General features: G+C 36.7%; 1 pseudogene; it reads left to right on the top strand.

Moving 5' to 3' along the window:
- The first annotated feature begins 10,268 nt into the window (after positions 1 to 10,268).
- On the top strand, positions 10,269 to 11,275 carry LOC132007688 (tRNA pseudouridine(38/39) synthase-like; annotated as a pseudogene).
- The last annotated feature ends 15,050 nt before the right edge of the window (positions 11,276 to 26,325 follow it).

Raw genomic sequence — 26,325 nt, 5'->3', positions numbered from 1 at the left:
CTGTAAGAGTCAGAACTCAGGGTCCCTTATCTGTGCTTTAATTCAGGCAGTTTTGCTTTTACCTGTTTTAGATATAGGGGTTCTATGTATTACTTTTAAAAAAGCAAAATTGAGCTATTAGTAATTGATTAAAATTCATAAACCAGAAACCTAGCAAGGTGGGATGGAAGGCTGAGCATAGTAGCAAGTATTCTAAGAGACCTAGATGGAATCTGCTTGAATTTTTTATGATCTAGTGTCAGAAGGTACATAGAGGGACATCCATGGTACCCTAATGGTTTAAGCCATCCAACCTAGCCCAGATTCAAATAGAGAGGAAATGGAGCTCACCTCTTGAATAAACAAGTTTCTAATAATTTGTGGTTATATTTATAAACTGCCTCAATTGCACCATGTTCAAAGAACATGTTTCTTTGTGATGGTAAATCTTGTCATTTAGATGTGTATTTTTATAAATATTAGTTTTCATTAGGTTCACATTTTAATCTGCAAAAGCCCCCATTCCCTACCTCTACCCCTCCACAAATAAACCGATGTGCAGACATAACTGTTATTATGACATAATATAAGCTTCCCTATGGTTTTGCACCCTTGTGGCTCACACAGGCACACACACTGCTATCCTTTGGAGGTTTAAATATATCTTTTAAAGGCAGGATGTTGTTGGGATTTTTTAATTTAGTATTAAACTCTCTTTTGATCGTCTCACATTATTATAACCAGTACAGATCCATGTGCCCAGCCTTGTATACTCTTTTAGTTGAGTTTTGCTTATGTACATCATTGCTTTTTCCACACGTATTCTGTTTTCCGAAGGCTCTGAGCGCTCTGAGACCTATGCAGGGACAGTGGGTAGACATATAGGTTTGTAAGTCCAATTCCATGCTTCAATTAGCCCACTTTGATCCACAATGTAGAAAAAATTAATGGGTACTAATAGAATAATCTACCCTAGCTTATCGCCCTGCCTTGGGTCCTTCACTTGATCTGGTTTCAATTAGTCATTTCCCCTATGCTGGGGCCTAAACAATTTTTATGTCTCTGGAAGTATTTATCACAAATTTATTTCAGGTATGGTGTATAAGAATGGGTTCTGTCAATATCTTGACTCTTCCCTTTTTTCCTTTTTTTGCATGGGCTGTCCAAACCCAACCAGTTTGACATCTTGTCTCAAAATCCGCAGTTTCATAAAAGTAAATCCATCTGATCTTTTAAGAACATTTATAAATGCAATGGTATATTTCCCATTTGCCCTTTAGCTTAGAAAATCTAGTTACTATAAATGAGGGCAAATCTCTCTTGTGCACAGCATTTCTTGGATTTTACAGCATCATATTCATTACTTCTCAATGCTCAGAACACTGACATAGTTATAAATGAGTAAACTGAGAATTTAAGTGACTTGTCTATAAGTGCAGCAAATAAGCATAGATGGAGCTCAAATTCAGATCCTCTGATTTCACAAATTCCTTTCTACTATACCATCTCAATGCTAAGTTTAAGAACATTTCTCAAAGCAGAAACAAAAACAAAACAAAACAAAACAAAAAAACCCAAACAAAACAAAACAAAACACCCAAAACAAAACTAAAGATAGGGTGCTTATTGAGTCAAGACATTTTAAAAATGAGTCTAGAAAATATTTAAGCATAGCTATTGTGACTGAATGAAGAGCAGCTTAAAGTAATGTATTGACTGTATAGATTTTGAAAACCAATGACAAAAATAAACATTTATCTGGTATACATGTTTATTTTTTGAATTTAGATTATTTATTTATTTGACAGAGAGAGAGATCACAAGTAGGCAGAGAGGCAAGCAGAGAGAGAGAGGGAAACAGGCTCCCTGCTGTGCAGACAGCCTGATGCAGGGCTCGATCCCAGGACCCTGAGATCATGACTCGAGCCGAAGGCAGAGACTTAACCCACTGAGCCACCCAGGCGCCCCTTGAATTTAGATTTTTGATAGCTTTGATGCAATTTCAAATTTATGGGAAGTTGCAAGTATAGTACTAGGAATTCCTTGATTTGCCAGATTCATCAATATTTTAACACATTTTCTCTTCCTCTTTATTCTCTGTATATAAACTATGTACATGTATATGTATATAGGTATGTATGTATATATAAAGTATTACTTACACTGCTCCCTCAATCATTTAAGAGTTAAGTCACACATATGATGAGTCTTTACCCTAAATACCTTAAGAGGTATATCCTAGAATAATAAACCACAGTAAAATTACCTAAACCAGGAGATTTAACACTGATGCAGTACTCTTCTTTAATTTAAGGATCTGAAAACTATAGCCCTCAGGTCAAATATGGACCACTGCTGCTTGTTGTTGTGAATAAAGTAAAGTTTTACTGTGACACAACCACATATTGTCTGTTTTCGAGCTACAACGACACAGCTGAATAGCTGTACTAGACTATATGACCCCACAAGTTTAAAAATATTTGATCCTTTATGGAAAAAAAGTTTTCTGACCCTTCTTTTATTCAAAGTCTGTATTCAAATTTGACTTTTTCCAAGTAGGAACCCCTTATAGTTGTTTTTCTTCATTTAGAATTCACCTGAGATAACTCATGGCATATAGTTCTCATCTTTCTTTAATCACCTTCAATCTGCAACACTTCCTTAAACTTTCTTCGTATTAAGTGACATTGAAAGTTTTGAAGAATAAAGGCCAGTTATTTTATAGAATGTCTCTTGATATGGGTTTATCTGATATTTCCTTATGATAGATTCAGGTTATGCATTTCTTTTTGTAGAAATAACATTAAAAAGATGCAGTGTTCTTCTCGATGCATCCTCTCATCAGGTGTGTGATGTCCCTTTCTCCCCTCGTTGGTGATACTCATTTTAATCAATTAATTTGGTGTTTGGTTAAGTTCTTCTAATATGAAGTTATTATTTTGCCTTTGATATTAACATGAAACTTTTTGGCAGATAAGTAAGACTGAATAAATACCCTCTTCTAAATAAATTATCACTATGATGGTGAAAAGTATTTTTCTGAAGTATTGTATGCATATTTTAATATCTTGGAAGAATGCTGAAGGACAGGCCTATGTACACAGAGTACAGAAGAAATGTTTTAAGGCCAGCATTCACTAGAAGGTAGGATTCACACAGAATGCTGAGAGCCTTATCTTCAGTGCCGTTTTTGAGTGTGAATAATGGATGTTGTACTGAAAACAGGAAACCTTGTTTGGCTGACAGGGTATTTATGGTGTAAAGTACTACAGAAGTACTGAGAATAAGTTCTTAATAATATTCTTTCAGAAAACACAGTATAAAAATTCAAATACAACCCTATAAGATGAATAAGAAACTTCCATCAATTCAAAACATTTCAATATAAGGCATGACTGTCTATATGCCAGAAAGAAACAGACCACACATACAGGTTTGGGGAACAGTGATTTGCAGCAGCTGTCCATGGCCAAATACATCACTTATCATGTGGGGCTCTGAGAAGTAAGTCCATTGTTCTGAGCTGAGACATAGTCTTCCTGCCCTTGGTTAGGGAAAGTCACTTAGACTACCACTTTCAAAATGACGTCTTTAAGTAGTGGGAGCTGACATACCAAATGATTTGACTCAAGATAGTCAAAATGAAGGTCACATCACTGTCCTCAAAGTCTGATTTTGTTCAGGAAGTAATTAGAAGAAGGATGATTAGGGAAGCAAGAAACAGAACATTTTCTTCCAGTGTTATTGACTTAGCATTGATTGATGTTTTAGTTCTGTCCACTCTCTGATATTAAAAAAAGAGGATGAGTTGAAGGACTAATTTTGAGTACACTCACTTTCAAGTTCTGCTCAGTATTGGCTTGGAATAAAGCAAATAGTGAAACGATAACAGTAAAGACAAGAAGGGTAGCAGATGTTTTTTCTAGATGATAGCAGAGGGATTTCCTGATACAGAACTAAGGAAGTAGTAGGAGAGAACTCTCACAATGTACTTGAGTGATTGCAGTGTTAGTCTCCAGTTCTCCCCATTCAGATCATTAGATAAAACATTGTCTTACAGTCTTGTAAATACTGGGTTTTAGGCAATACCATGTGTAGTTTTAATATTATTTATTTTGATAACAAGTGGATAAGGTTGAAATTTTGGGTAGTAATGGTAGAACAAGTTGGTCTCAGCTGTAGTATCCTAAAAGGGTGCTGAGGAGCCATTTTCTCCATATAATGTATAAATACAAGCTCCCTGAAAGAATAGGGATGACGTGAAAGGAACAAATTATACAGTGTTGAACCTCACCATGTCTTGGCATACACATGTAAAGATAAGTGTTAATGTTTGCTGAGTTGTTATGAGTATTCAACTGAATTGCACGTGAACTGATTACAAATTTGTATATTCCACTGTAGTTTCTTTTCCACTTACAGGAGAAAAATGTTTTAGATGCCATTGGTCACAAAAATCTTCATTTAGCTTCTTTGGAAAGTGGTTAATTTTTGAAGGGTGTAGTATCAATTTAAATCTGGATCATGAGTTTCATAATTATCCAAGATGCAGATTTGATAGGAAATTAATTTGGACATTTTGCCATTTGTAATTATTTGTTTTAATTATTTATTTTCAGCATAACAGTATTCATTATTTTTTCACCACATCCAGTGCTCCATGCAGTCTGTGCCCTCTATAATACCCACCACCCGGTACCCCAACCTCCCACCCCCCCGCCACTTCAAACCCCTCAGATTGTTTTTCAGAGTCCATAGTCCATTTGTAATTATTTTAAGACTGAAAATATCTTCCCATTTCCAATCACTGACAGGCTGCTTTTAGAAATTCAATTATATATTCACTTAAAAGATTTATGAGAGCCCATGGAACAAAAATTTTTCTAGAAGCTGGTAAAGCCACCTAAAGATAGCGTAGGTATTGGGGGTATTCAGGAAAGGTTTCAGAGTTCCTAGTCTGAAGTAAGAAATGAAGAGAAATGAAAATTTTAAAACTGGTTCAACAATTCACTATTTTGCTTTCAATTTAAGATTTCCACAAAATAGTTACTTATGATACTTTAAAAGCAAGTCCTTTAAATAGTTTCCAAATGATTGATGTTAAGTTTGAGGACTTGAGGGTATTGCTATTTATCTTGATTTGTACCAGAATGATACTACTAAGCAACAAGGCCTCATCAGAATTCTCAATGAAACAAATGCAAACACAGGAAATGCTATAGATTACTTTTTAAAAAAATTAATTTATTAAAAAAAATTTTTTTTATAAACATGTATTTTTATCCCCAGGGGTACAGGTCTGTGAATCGCCAGGTTTACACACTTCACAGCACTCACTATAGCACATACCCTCCCCAATGACCATAACGTTCCCCCAACCCTGGCTATAGATTACTTTTAAAATTATGATGGTTTGGAAGACAGGATCTGCAGACAGATTGCCTGAATTCCAATCCTGGCTCTGTCATCTACTACTTGCATAGTTTTAGGTAAATATAAAAAAAAAAAAAACCCTAATACCTCTGTAAAGTTTCTTACTCAATAATGTTATTAGGAGAATTAAACAAATGTATGCAAAATATTTGTAAAAATGGCACAAAGAAAGCACTTAATAAGTATTAGTATTATTATCAAATGCAGAGAAACTATACATGTGAGAAAATCCATAGTCCAAAAAAGTTTCATCACTAAAGAAAAATGAATGAAAACAAATGAGCTGAAAATGCAATTCAAAAAGTTAAAAAACAAAAGGAACCATGAGAAATGAATTATTAAATTTAGCAACATGAATTATTGCATTGAAAATAGAGATTAAAATTAATCCAAGCATTGGCACATCAAAAAGAATGAAAATAGACAACTTGGTAAAATCTAATTATGAATCAGAGAAAACACCAGATAAGCTGTCAAAATTTGAAAGGAAATAAAATTATTTTTAATAATGGTGAATTTTTTGTTATCAATCATCACAGTCTTATAATTTGCCTCTGGAAAAAGTAGGTTCTTCATCTGGAGACTAAAACCAAGTCATGCAGTTGAGACATGGTTTCCTTGTATTTGACTGAATGACAGTGTGAATAGCTGGTTGGTGCTTGGAGAATGGTGAGTGAGATGGCAGGTAGGTGAGGGTAGGGAGCAAAGGTCAGGTGCTGGGAAGTTGTTGCCGTCCTTAGGAATGTGACAGTATTTGGAATAGAAACTTGGACTTGGCAGTCTCGGCAAGGTTTTTCTTTCCGATTTATTCTTATGTATTTCTGAGTCCTCCCTTAATTCTGAATAAATATTTCAGAATGCCAGCCTAACTTGGCTAGGTTATGGAAACAAAAGGAATAAGGTTAAGACAGAGACATAGAGGGGCGGTATTACACTTCTGAAACTGGATATGATGGAGGATTTTTTTTTTAAGATTTTGTTTTTATCTAATATCTATACACAACATGGGGCTTGAACCCACAACCCCAAGATCAAGTGTTGCCCATTTAGACAGGTTCCCTTGTATATGATGGCAGTTTTAAAGAATTCTAAGGGTTTTGGTGAAATTCAGGGGGCTGTGAAAGACTTTTCCCTTTTAATTAGGCAATTACTTGGTAGTCATTTTTGTAGTTTCCAGCACCCAGAAGAGTGCATGCCACATGGTAAGTGCTGAATACATGATTGTTAAATGATTGAGGCCATTTTTATATAGGCAGATGAGGTGATTCTTCTATCTTACCCTGTTAATGGTCCTGTAGTGGAGAAACTTATGGGAGAAATGAGAGAAGGTGGTTTCCATGTTTCTGTTGCTTTTTAGCAAGGTTGCTCTACTCAGTCCACCAAATATGCCTGTTCCCTGCATGCACTGGTCTTTTGCCCTTGGTGATATTTTCCAGGCACGTGTGTGCAAACACTCATCTGTAATTGAATAGAACTTTATTTATCAAATACATTCTGTCAGAGAAGACTCTGGCTGTAGCAACTGGAGCCAAGCACCATCCTCCTGGAATGTTCTAGGTAGGAATAACTTTAGCACTAATAACTCAGTTACTAGTGTATCTACAGGATCCAAAACAGCATTTTGAATTTGTGTGTGACTTATAAAGACTTTGCAGGGTGTATTGCTATTTCCACTAGTAGCACACAATTACATGTGCATTCAGGCCTGTAACCTTGCCTACTTGAAAGATTAGTGGCCATTATTTCCTTCCCAAAATAAAAATGTGTATTTCTAGGTGATACAATTATGTGGGAAGCACCTACTGCTGGGAGATGAGGTGGAATCGATCTACCCATGATAGGTAGACCACAGATAGTCTACCTATCATGGGGAATATGGCTAGAAGCACCGAAGAACCCATCCCTGAAGGCCAGCCTCAAGGGGTCTACCTAAGACTGAGGTTGGATTAGAATAGAAACATTCTCTCCATACTGCTAACTTATCAAAGAATAACAACAGCATTTACCACTAGGTAACTGGCAAAATCATGGAAAGAGAGACTCTCTGTATGGAACCAATGTGCAGGGACAGCTGAAAGCTGAGACAGAGCACAATCATAGAGGAAAAACTCTTCAGCAACCTCAAGTACTCAATAATGTGGACTAAAGGGAATCTTTGTGCACTGTTCGTGGCAATGTAAATCGATACAGTCACTATAGGAAAGAATGTGGAGGTTCCTTAAAAAATTAAAAATATAACTGCTATATGATCCAGCAGTTCCACATCTGGGTATTTCTCCAAAACAGTGAAAACACTAATTTGAAAAGGTATATGCACCTCTATGTCCTTTGCAGCATTATTTACAGTAGCCAAGATATGGAAATAAACCAAGTGTCTACCGATAGATGAATGGATAGAGATGTGATGTATATACACAATGGAATATTACTCAGCCATGAAAAAGATAATATCCTGTCATTTGCAACAACATAAATGGATCTAGAGGGTATAATAGGTATAATGCTAAGTCAGAAAAAGATAAATGCCATAGCATTTAACCTATGTGGAATGTAAGAAACAAAACGAAGAAGAAGACAGTACTCTTTTTTTTTTTTTACACTCTTAAATATAGAGAACACACTGTGTTTACCAGAGGGGAGATTGGTGGAGGATGGGTGAAATAGAACAAGGGGATTAAGAGTACTATTATCTTGATGAGCACTGAGTAATGTATAGAATTTTTGAATCACTATTTTATACACCTGAAATTACGTAACACTGTAAGTTAACCATAATGGCATTAAAATTTCTAAAAATTAAAAATAGAATTATTGTGTTATCCAGCAATTCTGGATATATACACAAAAGAATTATAAGCAGGGTTGAAGACATATTTGTATACCCATGTATATCGCAGCATTATTCACAATAGGCAAATGGTGGGAGTAATCTAAGTGTCCACTGATGGATGAATGGATAAATAAAATGTGTTTGTGTACAATGGATGTCATTCAACCTTTTAAACAGAAAGGAATTCTGACAGATGCTACAGCATTGTGAATCTTGAGGTCATTATGCTATGTGAAATAAATCAGTTACAAAAAGAAAAATACTGTGTGATTCCATTTATATGAGGTACCTAGATTTGCTAAATTCATAGAGACAAAGTAGAATGGCATTTGTCAGGAGCTGTGGTAGGGAGGGGATGGGAAGTTGTTCTTCAGTGGGTATAGAGTTTGTTTTGCAGTATAGAAAGTTTTCAGATTACTGACATAAATGTGGGTTAATATTGCTTAAATGTATGCTCAGAAATGGCTAAGAAGGAAAATTTCATGTCAGGTATATTTTGCCACAAAAATAAAAAGCAGGAATGACTATATTATTATCAGATAAAGTATATGCCATAGCAAAAAAAAATTACTAAAGGCAAGGATAACCATTACATGATTATAAGAGTATCAAAGATATATCTACTCTGTGTGTCAGTCAAACAAGAGAGCTTCCAAATAATGCAAAAACTGGCAGTTGAAAGGAGACCTAGCCTAAGCCATAGTTAGCATTGGACTTCACATAACCAATACTCAGTAACTGATAGAACTACTAGACAAAATCAGCAAGAATAGAATAACTGAACAATACAATGACCAATAGAATCTTATTTATGTGAACATAGAACATTCTACTCAACAACACAATATACACTTGTTTCATGTGTCTACAGAACATATACCAAGAGAGACTATATGCAAGACTGGCAAAGATAAAATTAGAGGAGACAAGGACCAATATCACTACAAATCCTGGAATTACTAAATGGATAATAAGGGAATACTGGTAAGAACTGAATGCTCCTAAATTTGAAAATTTAGAAGAAGCAAATCTGTTCCTTGAGAAACCACCAATTACTGCAACCCCCCCAACAAAGTTATATAGGCAATATAATAAATCTTTTTTTAAAATTTTTTCAATTTATTTATTTTCAGAAAAACAGTATTCATTATTTTTTCACCACACCCAGTATAATATAATCAATCTTATAACTAATAAAGGGATTGAATTTTAGTTCAAGAAAGTCCTGAAGAAAAGTATCCTGGCCCATGTGATTTCACTGGAAAATTCTACCAAACGTTTAAAGGGGCAATTATAATCTATACCATAATATCCACGAGAATGGGGCATTTTATATCTCATTTTATGAAGGCAGTATTGCCTGATAACAAAACCACAGATTACAAGAATAAAGTGGGTAGAATCATCCTACTTGGTATTAAGGTTTACATTGTAGCCACCATAATGAAGGCAGTTTGCTGAGATATGGACAAAGATCAATGCATAGAAACAGACTATGAAAATGCACTTGAGTGAAGGAAGAAAAACTATTGGCCTTTTTAACAAATGCTCCTGGAGTAATGAGATCTCCATAGTAAAACAACTAAATCTTGGCCTAAATTACATACCTTATACAAAAATTAATTTAAAATGGATCATAGGTTGAAATGTAAAGCTGTAACATTTTAGAGAAGATGTTTAGCACTGAAGGCCAGGTGAAAAGTTCTTAGACCTGACACCAAAACTTGATCCATAAAATTGTCCTCATCAAAATTAACAACTTCTGCTGAATGATCTTATAAGGATGATGAAAGGCAAGCTACAGACTGAGAGAAGATGTAAATCATATATCTGATGAAGGACTTGTGTCTAAGATATATAAAGAACTCTTAACATTCAACAGAATAAAAAAAACTCAGAAAAAGTAGCCATAGGTGTGGCTCTGATCAACAAGTAGGATGTACCTGTACGATTCCTTTATTTCTGGGGTTGTTCTATCATTGTTGAAAAAGACATAGAAACTAAACTGAGGAACTCCTAAAAAAAAAAAGTACAAGAACTAGAGAAGGAGATGCAATGACTTAAATAAGAGCAGGTCAACAATGATAAGAACTCAAACATTAGAGAAAATTCTTCAGAAACTGGAAAAACTAACTGTACATTTGATTTTAGTGCCAGTGGTCGAAGCCACGTAGCTCTAAGGATAGTCTATCTGGACTAGAGATACTAGGGCTTTGCCAGTCGGGAAAATGCAAACAATATTACTGAAAAAGAAGCTGTTTGAGGCTCTAAGACTTGACCATGAGAAAGCAGACATTCAGCTCTCTCCAATGAGGGTCAGCGGACAAGGGTGTTAAGTGCCTTTGGACAATTAATTTCTCTTGACCTTTGTTCTCACTTTCCAAGGGGAAAGAAGTCAGACGATTTTAAAAGAAGTCCACAGTGCAGCTAAAAAAAAAAAAAAAAATCCACCATAGCTGCATTTTCCATCTGGTGTTCTCTCCAGACATCCATATATTGGTCTGGGCTTTTGTCAAATCCAGTTTCAGTACTAGGTTCAGCTGTCTTGAGAAGACTTACTGCTATTTTTCCCTTTATGCTGATTTAGATGTTGTAACCATGAATTATGTGGCTCAGAGGTATGTTGGCACATATAATTTCAAAAACTTGTGTAAAATGGATGTAGCCAATGGAATGATTAATTTTCAGTAGACTTTTCCATCTGCCCAAATACAACTAATAGTCCAGAACCTGGGTGAGGAGAGACAGAACTAAATTGCAAGAACTTTTCTAGTTATTTCAGTTTGGAGTGATTGATCAGAGATTCCTTTATCATAAATCCTGTTGTATGACGGTTATCTTCTTTCTGATTGGCCAAGGAATGGAGAAACCAGAGATTATTGATGAACTGAATGAACATGGATGAAAAATCCCTAGAAACCTCAATACAGTGGGGATGTAGAATTTTCTCTAGTCTTATATAACTTGAAGTTTGAAAATATTAAGTGGCTTTATTACTGGGAGGGTCAGGAGTTCAATGTCACCCACCTCTAACAACATAAGCTAAAAGTAGTGTGAAGATTCACATGTCGTATTGTATTCTGCAAGTACTGGACTGTGATGCAGTGCCCTAACGGATATTTTCAAGACCAAAGATGGAAATTAAAAGCATTATTTAACTATAGACAACTTGCCAGGATCTAGGAGACAACAGTAGTAGAAAGGAAATATAAACAAAATATTTACTGTAAGAAGTCCTAGAAATTCAAATGATCAGTTCTTAAAGGAAGTTATAAAGTCCTATTAAGGAAGTTCTTTTTGCTTAAATAAGATTTAAGGATTTTCTTATCCGTTTCCAAAAAGATAGAAGAAACAAAAAAAATTGTAAAATGGAGATATATTTATGTACACCTGGAAACTGTGCCTTGTGTTCAAATTCCTGAAAGCTTGATTATGCAGATGTCAAGAAAGAAAGAAAATGGGCTACAGACATGAATAGAAATTTCAATGAGGAATATATACAGATGGCAAATGAACACATAAAAAGATGCTCAACATTAACCATCAGTGAAATGCAAATGAAAATTTCAATGAGGTATCACTATACAGGCACTAGAATGACTTAAAATTTTTTTGTTTAATGATAACACCAAATGCTGGTTAAAATGCAGAGAAACCATCTTCAGAGATTGCTGGTGAATATAAAACGATATAGCCACTCTGGGCCGGGGGGGAGAATAGTAGTTTCTTATAAAACTAAGCGTGCCATTGCCACATGACCCAGCAGTTGCTCTTGGATGTTTATCCCTGAGAAATGAAAACTTTAAGTTCACAGAAAACCCTATCCAGGAATGATTATGTCAGCTTTATTTGTAATTTTGGAAATCAAAACCAAAATGTCCTTCAGTAAATAAGTGGTTTAACAAACTGTGGTACATTAACACTATGCAATATTACTCAGCAATAAAGAAAAAAAAAAAACATTGGTACAACAATTTGAATGGCTCTCAAGGGATTTATGCTGAATGTAAAAGCCAATCACAAAACGTTACATACTGAATGATTCTATTTATGTAACATTCTTGTAATGACAAAATTATGGAGATGAGCAAATTACTGGCTTCCAGGGGTGAGGGAGGATGTGGCTGTGGTTGTAAATGAGTAGCGAGAGGAATCCTTATGATGGGACTTTTCTGTATCTTGACTACAGTGGTAGACACAGGAAACTACAAAGTTGATAAAATTGCACAGAAATAAACATATACAAACTAGTTCATGTGTAACTAGTGAAATATGAATAATGTAAATAAATCATAGCAATCTTACCTTTCTGATTTTGATATTGTGCTATAGACATGCAAGATTTTTCCATGGGGGGGGGGCAAGGTTAAGGGTAAAAGGCATCTTCTTTTTTTTAATTTCAGTGTTCCAAGATTTATTGTTTATGCACCACACCCAGTGCTCCATGCAGTATGTGCCCTCCTTAATACTCACCACCAGGCTCACCCATCCCCTTACCCCACTCCCCTCCAAAACCCTCGGTTTGCTTCTCAGAGTCCACAGTCTCTCATGGTTATGATTGTTTAGTTGAGAATTTAGTAGCATTTAAAGGTGCTCCAAAGGTGCTTTAGTTTCATTTTATTTTTTAATTTTGAGATTATAAATTTACATGCAGTTATAAGACATCTTTCTGTTTCTTACAACTACATATAAATTTATAATCTCAAAATTAAAAAATAAAATGAAACTAAAGCAACTTTGGAGGACCTTTAAATGTTACTAAACTCTCAACTAGACAATCGTAACCTAAAAAGACAATATTGATGTACACAAGAACATTGCTGGTTCTCACAATAAGTATATTGAGTGAAAGAAGCTGGATAAAAATGAGTATAGTTTATATTTAGTAGCATTTTATACTACTGGAATCAGCACAATCTGTAGAGTTAGCAAGGATATCAGTAGTTATCTGAGGGTGGGGGTACTATGGCCAAGGGCCAGGAGTAAACTTGGGGGTGATGGATATGTTCCCTCTCAAAGTTGTGATGATGGTTTAACAGTGTATACATAGGACCAACCTCCTCAAACTGTCACTTTAAGCATGTGCAATTATTATATGTCCATTACACTTTAATAAACTAGTTTACAGTGATAGTCTCTTCAGAAAAAAAAGAACTTTGAGAGAACAAAAATAAAAGATATTCTCCCCTCCAAATACGTTTAGAATTCTCTGTAGACAATGCTTTCCTCTATTGCCTGCACTGAAGGCAGACTCTTCCCATTCCCTGTCCTTGGAAGGTCACTGCTCCACTCTGTTTCTTAAGAAAGTGGGCTAATCAGGGGCGCCTGTGTGGCTCAGTTGGTTGAGCAACTGCCTTCGGCTCAGGTCATGATCCTGGACTTCCAGGATCAAGTCCCGCATAGGGCTCCCGGCTCCTTGGGCAGTCGGCTTCTCCCTCTGACTTTCTCCTCTCTCATGCTCTCTCTCACTCATTCTCCCTCAAATAAATATATAAAATCTTAAAAAAAAAAAAAAGAAAGAAAGTGGGCTAATCAGTGTTGGGTTTGTGGCTTCCAATCACCATTATTTTCATCTTTAGGGTGCTTTTAGTAGCTTTTATTAAAGCTACTAAAGGTTTCTGGCCCTTCTGAGGACTTTTAGGTGTTGACCATTATAGGGTAAAATATAGCAAACACCACTGTGAGGTCAGTGGCCTGGAAGTTATTTCCTTGTTCATAACGCAGACTACTAACCACTATACGATCACGGCCTATTTCCTTGTTCAGCTTTGGGGATGGTACTGCCGCCCAAACACCTCACCCCATATAGGCTCTGGTAATTTATACTTTGACGTCATTCCCCCTTCCTGCGCCCCCCACCTCCCATAGACAGAAACACCAAGCCCCTTTTCTTCTTGCCCACTAGGTCAAGTGTTCAGGAGGAAATTTGTCTTCAGTGCTCAGTACTGACCCAGTCTTTATCCCCACAATCTGGTTAACTGTAATTCTGCCAGTCTTGCCCCCAACCCTACAGTACCCTGTGTTTCTTCCTTTTTGGACTACTGCCTCTTCCTTTCCCTCCCTGATCCCACCGTGAGAGAACTCATAGAAACACACATGAACTTCCACAACAGGCTGGCTTTATTTCAGGTATCATCAGAATACCCTGATGCTGTAAAATTCAATGTCTACACTATGGGCCATTTCTCAGCCACCAGACCACTGAAGACTTAGCAGGTATTACTGAAGTCTCTGGCCTCACTCTGGAGTTACTGGCTGTGCGGGTCATCATTTGATGTGGCAGACACCTCCACCTTCTCTTGGGCTTGCTCTGGCTCATTTTGGTTCAGTCTCTCATTCAGGCTGTGATAGTGACCGAAGACTGGTGTTCCAGCTTTTTTAGGCTTTCTTGTAGGGTTGGTAGTTTTTACTGAGACTTTTTTACTCAAACTCCTTTGAACAGGTCTTTTTACCTTCAGAGTTGTCTTCAGCACCTGGAACAACAAGAGGCCAAAAGGGCATTGGCTTAGGGGAAGAAGATAGGATATTGATAGAAAAGGGGGCATCATGAGCAGATGTCAGGGCTGAGGAAGGAGTTTGTGCCAGGTGAGCAAATGGTAAGATTCTTAGGGAGGGGAATCAGTGAAGAAAAGAGTATCTTGGGTAGGGTCATCTTACCTTGCCACCACCTTTGGACCTGGGTTGATAGGGACTCTTTGTCTTTTTCCTCTGTTCAGAACTTGAGGTTGGTTGCTCCATATCCTTGTTAGGCTGTGGTAGTTTCCTGGGTACCTTAGACATATTGAAGCTTCCCAGTAGTCTACCCCAGGCCTCCTAACTGTTCTACTGCGTATAACTCTTCCCAGGACAACAAAAGACCATACCCTTCAGCTGTGATTGGTCAGCTAGACTCTTGCCAGCCTATAGTGGTTAAGGTGGGGCTCAGGCATCACAAAGCCCTCCTTATGACACTACTCTGTTTTGGGGAAGGTTGCTGGAGAGGCCAAAATATGGCTTTGGGAAGGTTGCTAGGGAGTTCAAAATGTGGCTCTGACATTTCAAAGTGCCATTCCTGACCCTTCTAGATGGGAGGAGAAATGATTAGAAGGTGAAAATGGTTTGGTTAGAGAAAGGGGGCTTTTCTTTAACATTCCCCCCAAAGTTTTCCCAAACTGAACTACCACTGTTCCTCATATCCCCACGTTCAACCGTGGTAGTACACATGGTAAAGAAAGCACCTTTCCTGCCATCTGTTCCCTAAGGCCACCCCTATTCAGTGGTTTATTTTGCTGTATCCCACCTTTAGTTGTTAGCTAGTGTTTGGGACATTTTACCTAAAATCTCTCCAAGAGCAATATGACTGAATTTAAATATCAGTGGAACTATGGCTCATCTTATAAACTAACAAAAAACTCCCATGAATAAGCTCTCTACCTATAGCATTTGGTGTTGAAGGCTACTGATTTGATTAGATTGTTTTCTGCCAGCTCTGTGTCTTACAGGCAGGGATTAGAATTAACTGACCACCCATGAAGGTTGCTTTTATCTTTTATTATATTTTTGGACTCTGACCATGTTAGTGTCATTGAGTTTTGCAAGGTTCTCTCTCTTATATTTTATTAATATTTTATCTTTATATTTTATCTGTTTTTCTTCTTCCTAGATCCCAACACTCATTTCTTTCCCACCATTAGGCATCTACTCTGATGTGTTTCAATTATGTCCTTGCATATGTTTGTACTCTTGTGAAACATGTGACCTTCTTAAATAAGCAGTGTTTGAATGCATATTATCATGCTGTAGATCTTGTTTCTTAACTTATGCACTCAAACCTATGCTTTTAAGTTGAATTTATATGGCTCTATGCATCTAGTTCACTGTGTCTAATGCTTCATCATAGTCCATTAGCATCATGCACCAAGTTTTGCTTGTCCATTATTTCCCCTTTTGAGGAACACCTGTGTTGGCTCTCCATTCCATTCCTACGAACAATGCTGTGATGAACATCCTCAATCATGTTCCCTTACAGACTTCTGCATATATTTCTCTGGGATATACACTCAAGGATAGAATTTCTAAGTCCCACATACACATAATTCTTAGTCCATTTGAGCTACTATAACAGAATACCATAGACTGGCTGGCTTAAACAACAAACATTTATTTCTCATAGTTTTGGAGGCTGGAAGTCCAAGATTAAGATGCCAGCATGGTCGGGTTCTTGATAAAGACCATCTTCTTATGTCCTTACATGGCCTTCCTTGATGGGTGAGAAAGAGAGTTCTATCTCCTCTTTTTTTTAAAATAGGGCATTAGTGCTATGAGTTGTATAAGACTGATGGAATCACAGATCTGTACCCCTGAAACAAGTAATATATTATATGTTATTAAAAATAAATAGGACATTAATTGCATTATTAGGCCCCATTCTCATGACCCATTCTAACCCTAATAACCTCCCAAAAGCCACACCTCCAAATACTGTCACATTGGGGATTAGAGCTTCAAGATAAGAATTTTAGAGGGACACAGACATTCAGTATATAAGGAATAATTTTGCTAATTATTGCCAGATTGCTTTCCAAAATCTACCAATAGAATTATATTGTTACCTGTTTCCCTACACACTAACTAATACTTGGTATTATGGAAGGCAACTTCTGATATGGCTCCCAGTTCACACTTTTGTGAAATCCACTACCCTTGAGTGTAAGATATATACAGTGACTTGCTTCTAATGAATGGAATCCATAGAAACTGGCAAAAGTAGTGGGGTGTTATTGATCATTAATTAACATAATGAGGTTTCCTCTTACAATAACTCTTGCTGACAGTCTCTCTTGCCTTCTTATTTTCTCATTCTGATGAAAACATATTGTGAGATAATCAGTGAAAAGTCTCTTAAGGAACATCCCACGAGGAACTGAGCCCTCTGCGCAACAAACCACAAGGAACTGAATCCTATCAACAAGCACACTAGCGGACTGGGAAGTTGGTGCTTTCTAAATGAGACTTGAGATGATGTAGCCTTGCAAGAGACCCAGGGCCAGAGGACTCAGCTAAGCTACTCCCAGGTTCTTGATCCACAGAAACCCTGAGATAATAGATTTTGGCGTTTTAAGCCACTAAATTTTGGGGTAATATTTTTACATAGCAAATGATAACTTAAGATTTTTATTTATTAATTTGACAGACAGAGGGAGAGAGGGAAGCAGGCTCCCTGCTGAGCAGAGAACCCGATGGTGGGCTTGATCCCAGGACCCTGAGATCATGACTTGAGCAAAGGCTTTAACCCACTGAGCCACCCAGGTGCCCCCAACTTTTAATTTTTAAAGAAATTTGATAACACAATCTCTTTTTTACTTCTGTGATTACTAGTGATGAAGCTATTCAGATTTTCTATCTTTAAAAATTTTTTGGTTATTAATATTTTTCATTATTGGATTTCTTATCTTATTCATGTTGATTCCATCATTACTTTGTAATTTTTGGATATTAATTCCTTGTTAGTGAGCTTTATCTTTGATTTATACTTTAAATATAATTCTTTGATATTTATCTGATTTTGTTATTCTCAACATACTTTTCCTGCACCATCTGATATGTGGTGATATCTTTATCATATACCTTTTATTTTTAGGGAGTATTCATCGATCATGGCCTCCAGTGCTAGGCTGAATGTAGAGGCAACATCAGATATTTATATCCTGAAGGTCATGTGCCTAAGGTGTTAATAGTAAGTAGGAGAGGTTTTATTTGTTTTTGCTATGAAGACTTAATCATGTTAAAGAAGTTTCTAACTGTTCTCATTTTTTGGTAAAAGCTTTTTAAAAAAACAAACAAGAGACTCTTAACTCTAGGAAACAAACTAAGGGTTGCTGGAGGGGAGGTGGGTGAGGGGATGGGTAATTGGGTGATGGGATTTAAGGAGGGCCCTTGATGGAACGAGCACTGGGTATTATATGCAACTGATGAATTACTAAATTCTACCCCTGAAACTACTAATATGGTATATGTTAACTAAACTGAATTTATTTATTTATTTTTAAAGATTTTTATTTACTTGACAGAGAGAAAGCGAACACAAGCAGGGGGAGCAGCAGAGGGAGAGGGAGAAGCAGGCTTTCCACTGAGCAGGGAGCTTGATGCAGGACTTGATGCCAGGACCCTGGGATCATGACCTGAGCTGAAGGCAGACACTTAACTGACTGAGCCACCCAAGTACCCCAGATAAATTGAATTTAAAATAATTATAATTATTTTATATATAATGTATATAATACATATAATAATTATATATATAAAATAAATATAATATATAAAAATAAAATAAAATAACTATATATTATAATAACTATAATATATATAATAATAATTTAAAATAATCATGTGTCTGAAAAGATGTTCATCATCACTAACCATAAGGGAAATGCAAATCAAGAATACAATGAAATAGGGAGCCTGGGTGGCTCAGTGGGTTAAAGCCGCTGCCTTCGGCTCAGGTCATGATCTCAGGGTCCTGGGATCGAGTCCCACATCGGGCTCTCTGCTCAGCAGGGAGCCTGCTTCCCTCTCTCTCTCTCTGCCTGCCTCTCTACCTACTTGTGATCTCTCTCTGTCAAATAAATAAATAAATAAATAAATCTTTAAAAAAAAAAAAAAAAAGAATACAATGAAATAACCACTCATACCTGTAGGAATCAACAAGAAACAACATGTTTGGGTGAAGATGTTGAGAAAAAGAAACCCTCATGCACTGTTGGTGGGAATGCAAACTGGTGCAGTCACTGTGGAAAACCACAGGAGATTCCTCAAAAAGTTAAAAATAGAACTATCATATGATCCAGCAATCACACTACTGTGTATATCCAAAGAATCTTCAAAAACAGTAATTCAAAGGGATACGTGCATCCCTGTGTTTTTAGCAACTTTATTTACAATAGCCAAATAATGGAAGCAACTCAAGTGCCTATCTATTGATAAGTGGATAAAAAAGATGTGGTATATGTATGCAATGGAATATTATTTAGTCATAAAAGGAATGATATTTTGCTATTTGCAGTGACATGGATGGAGCTAGAGGGTATTATGCTAAGCAAAAGAAATCAGAGAAAGACAAATACCATATGATTTCACTCATGTGGGATTTAAGAAACAAAACAAAGGAGCAAAAGGGAAAAAAGAAAGAGGGACAACCCAAGAAACAGACTTTTAAGTATAGAGAACAAACCGATGGTTACTATAGGGGAGGTGGGTGGGGGATGGGTGAAATAGGTGATAGGGAGAAGGAACATACTTGTCCTGATGAGCATAAGGTGATGTATGGAAATGTTGTACACTTGAAATATACAAGTTGTACACTGTATTACACTGTACACCTGAAACTAATGAATACTTAAAAAATAACTCTTTATAAAGTGGTTTTGCTATACCTATCGAGATAATTATTAAATGAAATATTTTCCTTATTTTATTAGGGTAGAGAATCATGAAGACATTTTCCTACCTTAAAACAGTCTCACATTCCTAAGGCAACTATTCAATTATGATGCATTATTATTGTCACCTTATTTTATAATTTAATATCTGTTTATAAGGGAAATTGTCCTTTTTAAATTATTGTATTGATTTCTTCATTATATTCAGTTAGCCAACATATCATAAATTTTTATTGTAATGTTCAGCAATTCATTAGTTGCATATACCCCAGTGCTCACACCAACACGTGCTCTCCTTGATACCCACCACCTGGCGACTCCGTCCTTCTGTAACCCTCAGTTTGTTTCCTGGCGTCCAGAGTCTTATGGTTCATCTGCCTCTCGGATTTCTTCCCATTCAGTTTTCCCTCCCTTCCCCTATGATCCCAATTATCCTTTAAATTTCATTTCATGATTTTTTTTTCTCAGTTTCGAAATTGAAATTATGCTAGTCTTTAAAATGGCTTGGTAAACTTTCTCTCATTTTCAGTTTTCTTTTCTTTTCTTTTTTTTTTTTTTTTTAATAAGAGAGAGATCACAAGTAGGCAGAGAGGCAGGCAGAGAGAGAGAGAGAGGAGGAAGCAGGCTCCCCGCTGAGCAGAGAGCCCCATGTGGGACTCGATCCCAGAACCCTGCGATCACGACCCGAGCCGAAGGCAGAGGCGTTAACCCATTGAGCCACCCAGGCACCCCTTCAGTTTTCTGATACACATATATGAGAGAGAATTGTCTGTTCCTTGAACATTTTGTAAAATTTATAAAGCCATCTAGATCTAGGGCTTCACTGTATGTGGGGCAGTGGATGAAGAGAGTCTGATTACCATTTTTATTTAATAGCTGTCTGCATTTGAATTTGTGACAGGGACTACTTAATAATACCAATTCATTCCCTTTCAGAATTTAGAACCTATTGATGCATACATTTGTGTCCGAGAGAGATCCAGAAAAGGTGACTGCAAGTTGTGACTTTAGATCTCTAGCCAAGTGGACTTAACTAATAGTTCACCCTTGAATTCACCAAATCCCTTACCACATGGAATATCAGAATTCACCTTTCAGCTGGTAGGGCTGATCCTGTGAAAAGAAAGTGGATGAGAAGGGGCTGAGTGAAGCATGCCCCACTGCTTCTTAGAAATTTACCAATGAATTTCTCCCCATTCCTGGGGAGAAATGACTGAGGTGGTGCAGAGAGGCTAAATGTATAAAAAAGGACACCAGAACAAATAAGTCTCCCAAACAGCTGGCCTTATGGGTTTCCTCTGCAAAATTTAGCCATTTGTACTGTTTACCCCAATAATATGTTCGTTTCTTCTTAAGCTTCCAGTATATTGGCAAGTACTTACTCATGCTATTTCATTCCTTTTTAAGATGCTACATTATTTTTCCTTGTTCATATTTTGAGTCTTATTTTTTTTTCTTCATGTCTCACTTATGGTTTATCTTACTAATCTTTTTAAGTAATCATTTCTTTTTTTAAAAAAAAATATTTTATTTATTTATTTGTCAGACAGAGATCACAAGTAGGCAGAGGCAGGCAGAGAGAGAGAGGAGAAAGCAGGCTCCCCACTGAGCAGAGAGCCCGATGCGGGGCTCCATCCCAGGACCCTGGGATCATGACCTGAGCCGAAGGCAGAGGCTTTAACCCACTGAGCCACCCAGGTGGCCCTTAAGTAATCATTTCTTGATGTTGTAATTGTTCTTTTCGTCGATATTTCTATTTCCTCCTTTCTGGTTTCTTTTGCATTTACTCTGTTGCCCCTTCTTCCAGCTTGTTGAGCTGTACTCATAGTTTGTCTGTCCTCAGTATTTTTTGATTTCTGATAAACGTATTTAAGCAGTAAATTTCTCCTAACACACTATGATACTTATATATCACAAATCTTTTAGTGTTAAGTAGTGTTAGGAATATCTCACAGGTTTTTAAAATTATTACCTCTTTAATCTAATCATGTAGTATGATTTTAATTTCTAAGCATATTGGATATTAAGCTATCCTTTAAAAATTTATTTTTAATTTTATTATAATTAAAGGACATAGTCTGTAGGATAATGATTCATTAAAGTTTGTTAAGACCTTTTTTTAAAAAAAGCTTTTATTTATTTATTTGACAAACAGAGATCTCAAGTAGGTGGAGAGGCAGAAAGAGAGAGAGAGAGGAGGAATCAGGGTCCACACTGAGCAAGAGCCTGATGCAGGGTTCGATCCCAGGATCCTGGGATCATGACCCGAGCCAAAGGCAGAGGCTTTAGTCCACTGAGCCACCCAGGTGCCCCTTGTTAAGGCTTTTTTTGTGAACTTGTATTGTCAATTTTGAGACTATTCCTTGATTATTTGAAAATAATGTGTATTTCTATTTGTTGAAAGTAAATTTTCTATATACTATATAGAGTATATATAGTATATATACTCTATATACTATATGTACTATATATATACTATATATACTCTATATAGTATATATATCTATACCAGTTTGTGCTTATTGATTCTTTTTTGTTTAAATTCAATTAACCAACATATAGTACATCATTAGTTTCAGATGTAGTGTTCAGTAATTCATCAGCTGTGTATAACACATACTGTTCATTGCATTGTGTACCCTCCTTAATGCTCATCACCCAATTACCCCATCCCCCCAACCTCCCCTCCAGCAACCCTCAGTTTGTTTCCTGAGATTAAGAGTCTCTTATGCTTTGTCCCCCTCTCTGGTTTCATCTTGTTTCATTTTTCCCTCCCTTCCCCTATGTTCTTCTGTCTTGTTTCTCAAATTCCTCGTATCAGTGAGATCATAGGATAATTGTCTTTCCCTGATTGACTTATTTCACTCAGCATAATACCCTCTAGTTCCATCCATGTCATTGCAAAAGGCAAGATTTCAGGTTTTTCGATGGCTGCATAATATTCCATTGTAGATATATACCATCTCTTCTTATCCATTCATCTGTCGCTAGACATCTGTGCTCTTTCCATAATTTGGCTCTTGTGCACATTGCTGCTATAAACGTTGTGGGTGAGCCAGATGGTGGGTATTAAGGAGGGCATGCATTGCATGGAGCACTGGGTGTTATATGCCAACATGAATCATGGAACACTACATCAAAAACTAATGACATATGGTGACTAACATAACACAATTTAAAAAATAACCAAAAAACCCCATTGTGCTTATTCATTGTATTATTCAGATCCTCTTTCTCTGCTTCACCCCCTCCCCGACCTTGGCCCTTCTTCTTTTGATTTCTAGTTGCCTAACATAACTATTTCCATACTTTCATTTTCATCCACTATACTTCCGATGGGGGCCTCCTTTGTTAGCATTCAGCACCTTACCGACTGATTATTTAGTGGGACACATGTCTGAGCCTAAAGACTTTGCCATATCTCCATCTGAGCCTTCTATGCAAAGACCTGGAATGTCTATAACCATTAGGAAAGGATGTAGGTCCCTGGAGACTTATTAGGTGCAAAAGTCTCCCTACATTTTTATTTTTGGGGAATGGAAATGAAATGCCCGAGACTTCCTCTAGCTGGGAGATTTTTAACCACAGTTCCTTTAAATCTTTCAGATCTTTATTATTATTATGGGCGTTTTTAATGAACAGAAAGTACATGGCTTCGCTCTTTAGTCAAGCAGTGGACATATAACAGGAGCTCAGTAAATGCTTGAATGAATAAATGAATGACTACATAGATGCATGAATTAATGTATAGGCAGCTTATAGTCAGTGACAGTACCTTTATTCTGAAGCACTTTCACTTAGTCATCTGTAATTATTGAGAATTATCTTCTCATTTTCTTTAAACATTTATTTAATTAACAGTAATACTCACATATTTATGCATGTCAGTAAGCCATTGGAGTTTCTTTAAAGTGCTAATCATGTCCTTTGGCATTTTGCTCTTAATTGCTTTATTTGTATAAAGATATTATCTCTAACTGCATAAAGTTCATACTATATTACACAAAACTGCCTTTTATCTAGTCAACTATATTTGTTTTTTTCTTTATGACTTATGACATGGTTTTTAAATTATTATATTGTTGGGAGTAAGTATTGATGATTTAGAAACACTGAGACTTATTGTTCCTTCTTATGAAACTTTTAGCAATCTCGTCTGGTATTTCCAATATCTTTTAAGCACGTTTTGACTTATGTACATATGTCTCTTATGCTTTTTTCACAAATTTTAATGTTTTATTGTTACTGTTTTTCACATTAAAAATAGGTAGGTAGGTGACATTTCTACAATCACCCCAATGCATAGCTAATTGGTCATGCCATACTTTCCTGCTGCAGCCCAGAATCCAGTTAAATGCAACATTCAGGCAGTCCTGACAAATGCACAAGCATTGACTAATGTGTGTATGTGTGTCTCTCTCTGTGTGTGTATATACCTGTCCTTTTTTTCCTGATGTATAATGTATTATTTGTTTCAGGGGTATAGGTCTGGGAACCGTCAGTCTTATGCAATTCACAGCACTCACCATAGCACATATGCTCCCCAATGTCCATCATCTAGCCATCCTATCCCTATCCTCCAGCAACCTTCAGTTTATTTCCTGAGATAAAGAGTCTCTTATGGTTTATCTCCGTCCCCAGTTCCATCTTATTTCATTTTTCCTTCCCTTCCCCCCATAACCTCACACCCTGCCTCTCGAATTCCTCATATCAGAGAGATCATATAATTGTCTTTCTCTGATTGACTTATCTTACTTAGCGCAATACTCTCTAGTTCCATTTACGCTATTGCAAAAGTGAAGATATCATCTTTTTGATGGCTGTATAATATTCCATTATCTATCTATCTATCTATCTATCTATCATCTATCTACCTATCTATCTATCTCTCTACATATATATCTCACATATTCTTTATCCATTCATCTGTTGATGGACATCTAGGCTCTTTCCATAGTTTGGGTATTATGAACATTGCTGCTATAAACATTTGGGTACATGTGCCCCTTCAAATCACTACATTTGTATCTTTAGGGTACATACCCAGTAGTGCCATTGCTGGGTCTTAAGGTAGCTCTATTTTCAACTTATTGAGGAACTTCCATACTATCTTCCAGAGTGGCTGCACCAGCCTGCATTCCCACCAACAATGTAGGAAGGTGCCCCTTTCTCCACATACTCACCAACACCTGTCATTTCCTGACTGGTTAATTTTAGCCATTATGACTGGTGTGAGGTGGTATCTAACTGTGGTTTTGATTTATATTTCCCTGATGGTGAGTGATGTTGAGCACTCTGTGTCTGGTGGCCATTTGAATGTCTTCTTTGAGAAATGTCTCTTCATGTCTTCTGCCTATTTCTTGATGGGGTTATTTGTTGTTTGGATGTTGAGTTTCAGAAGTTCTTTATAGATTTTGGATACTAGCCCTTTATCTGATTTGTCATTTGCAAATAAGTTCTCCCATTCTGTCAGTTGTCTTTTGGTTTTGTTGACTGTTTCCTTTGCTGTGCAAAAGATTTTGATCTTGATGAAGTCCCAATAGTTCATTTTGCCCTTATTTCCCTTACCTTCGGTGGTGTTTCTAGGAAGAAGTTGATGTGACTGAGGTCGAAGAAGTTGCTGCCCATGTTCTCCTCAATGATTTTGATGGATTCCTGTCTCACATTGAGGTCTTTCATCCCTTTTGAGTCCATTTTTGTAAGTGGTATAAGGAAATGGTCCATTTTCATTCTTCTGCATGTGGCTGTCCAATTTTTGTAACACCATTTGTTGAAGAGACGGTCTTTTTTCCACTGGACATTCTTTCCTGCTTTGTCGAAGATTAGTTGGTCATAGAGTTGAGGGTCCATTTCTGGGCTCTCTCTTCTGTTCCATTGATCTATGTGTCTGTTTTTGTGTCAGTACCATACTGTCTTGATGATGACAGCTTTGTAATAGAGTCTGGAATTGTGACGACGCCAACTTTGGTTTTTGTTTTCAACATTCCTCTGGCTATTCAGGGTCTTTACTGGTTCCATATAAATTTTAAGATTATTTGTTCCATTTCTTTGAAAAGAGTTGATATTTTGATAAGGAATTGCATTAAATGTGTATATTGTTCTAGGTAGTGTAGACATTTTCACAATATATTTTCTTCCAATCCATGAGCAGAGAACGTTTTTCCATTTCTTTGTGTCTTCCTCAGTCACTTTCATGTGTACTCTGTAGTTTTCTGAGTACAGATTCTTTGCCTCTTTGGTTAGGTTTATTCCTAGGTATCTTATGATTGTGGGTGCAGTTGTAAATGGGATTGAGTCCTTAATTTCTCTTTCTTCTGTCTTGCTGTTGGTGTATAGAAATGCAACTGATTTCTGTGCATTGATTTTATATCCTGACACTTGACTGAATTCCTTTATGAGTTCTAGCAGTTTTGGAGTGGAGTCTTTTGGGTTTTCCACATAACGTATCATATCATCTGCCAAAAGTGAGAATTTGACTTCTTCTTTGCTGATTCAGATGCCTTTTCTTTTTGTTGTTTGATTGCTGAGGCTAGGACTTCTAGTACTTTGTTGAATAGCAGTGGTGATGGTGGACATCCCTGTTGTGTTCCTGACCTTTGTGGAAAAGCTTTCAGTTTTTCCCCTTTGAGAATGATATTCACTGTGGGTTTTTCATAGATGGCTTTT

Source organism: Mustela nigripes, chromosome X (assembly GCF_022355385.1).
Source record: "Mustela nigripes isolate SB6536 chromosome X, MUSNIG.SB6536, whole genome shotgun sequence".
Taxonomy (NCBI): domain Eukaryota; kingdom Metazoa; phylum Chordata; class Mammalia; order Carnivora; family Mustelidae; genus Mustela; species Mustela nigripes.
This window is presented reverse-complemented; position numbering and strand designations above follow the sequence as displayed.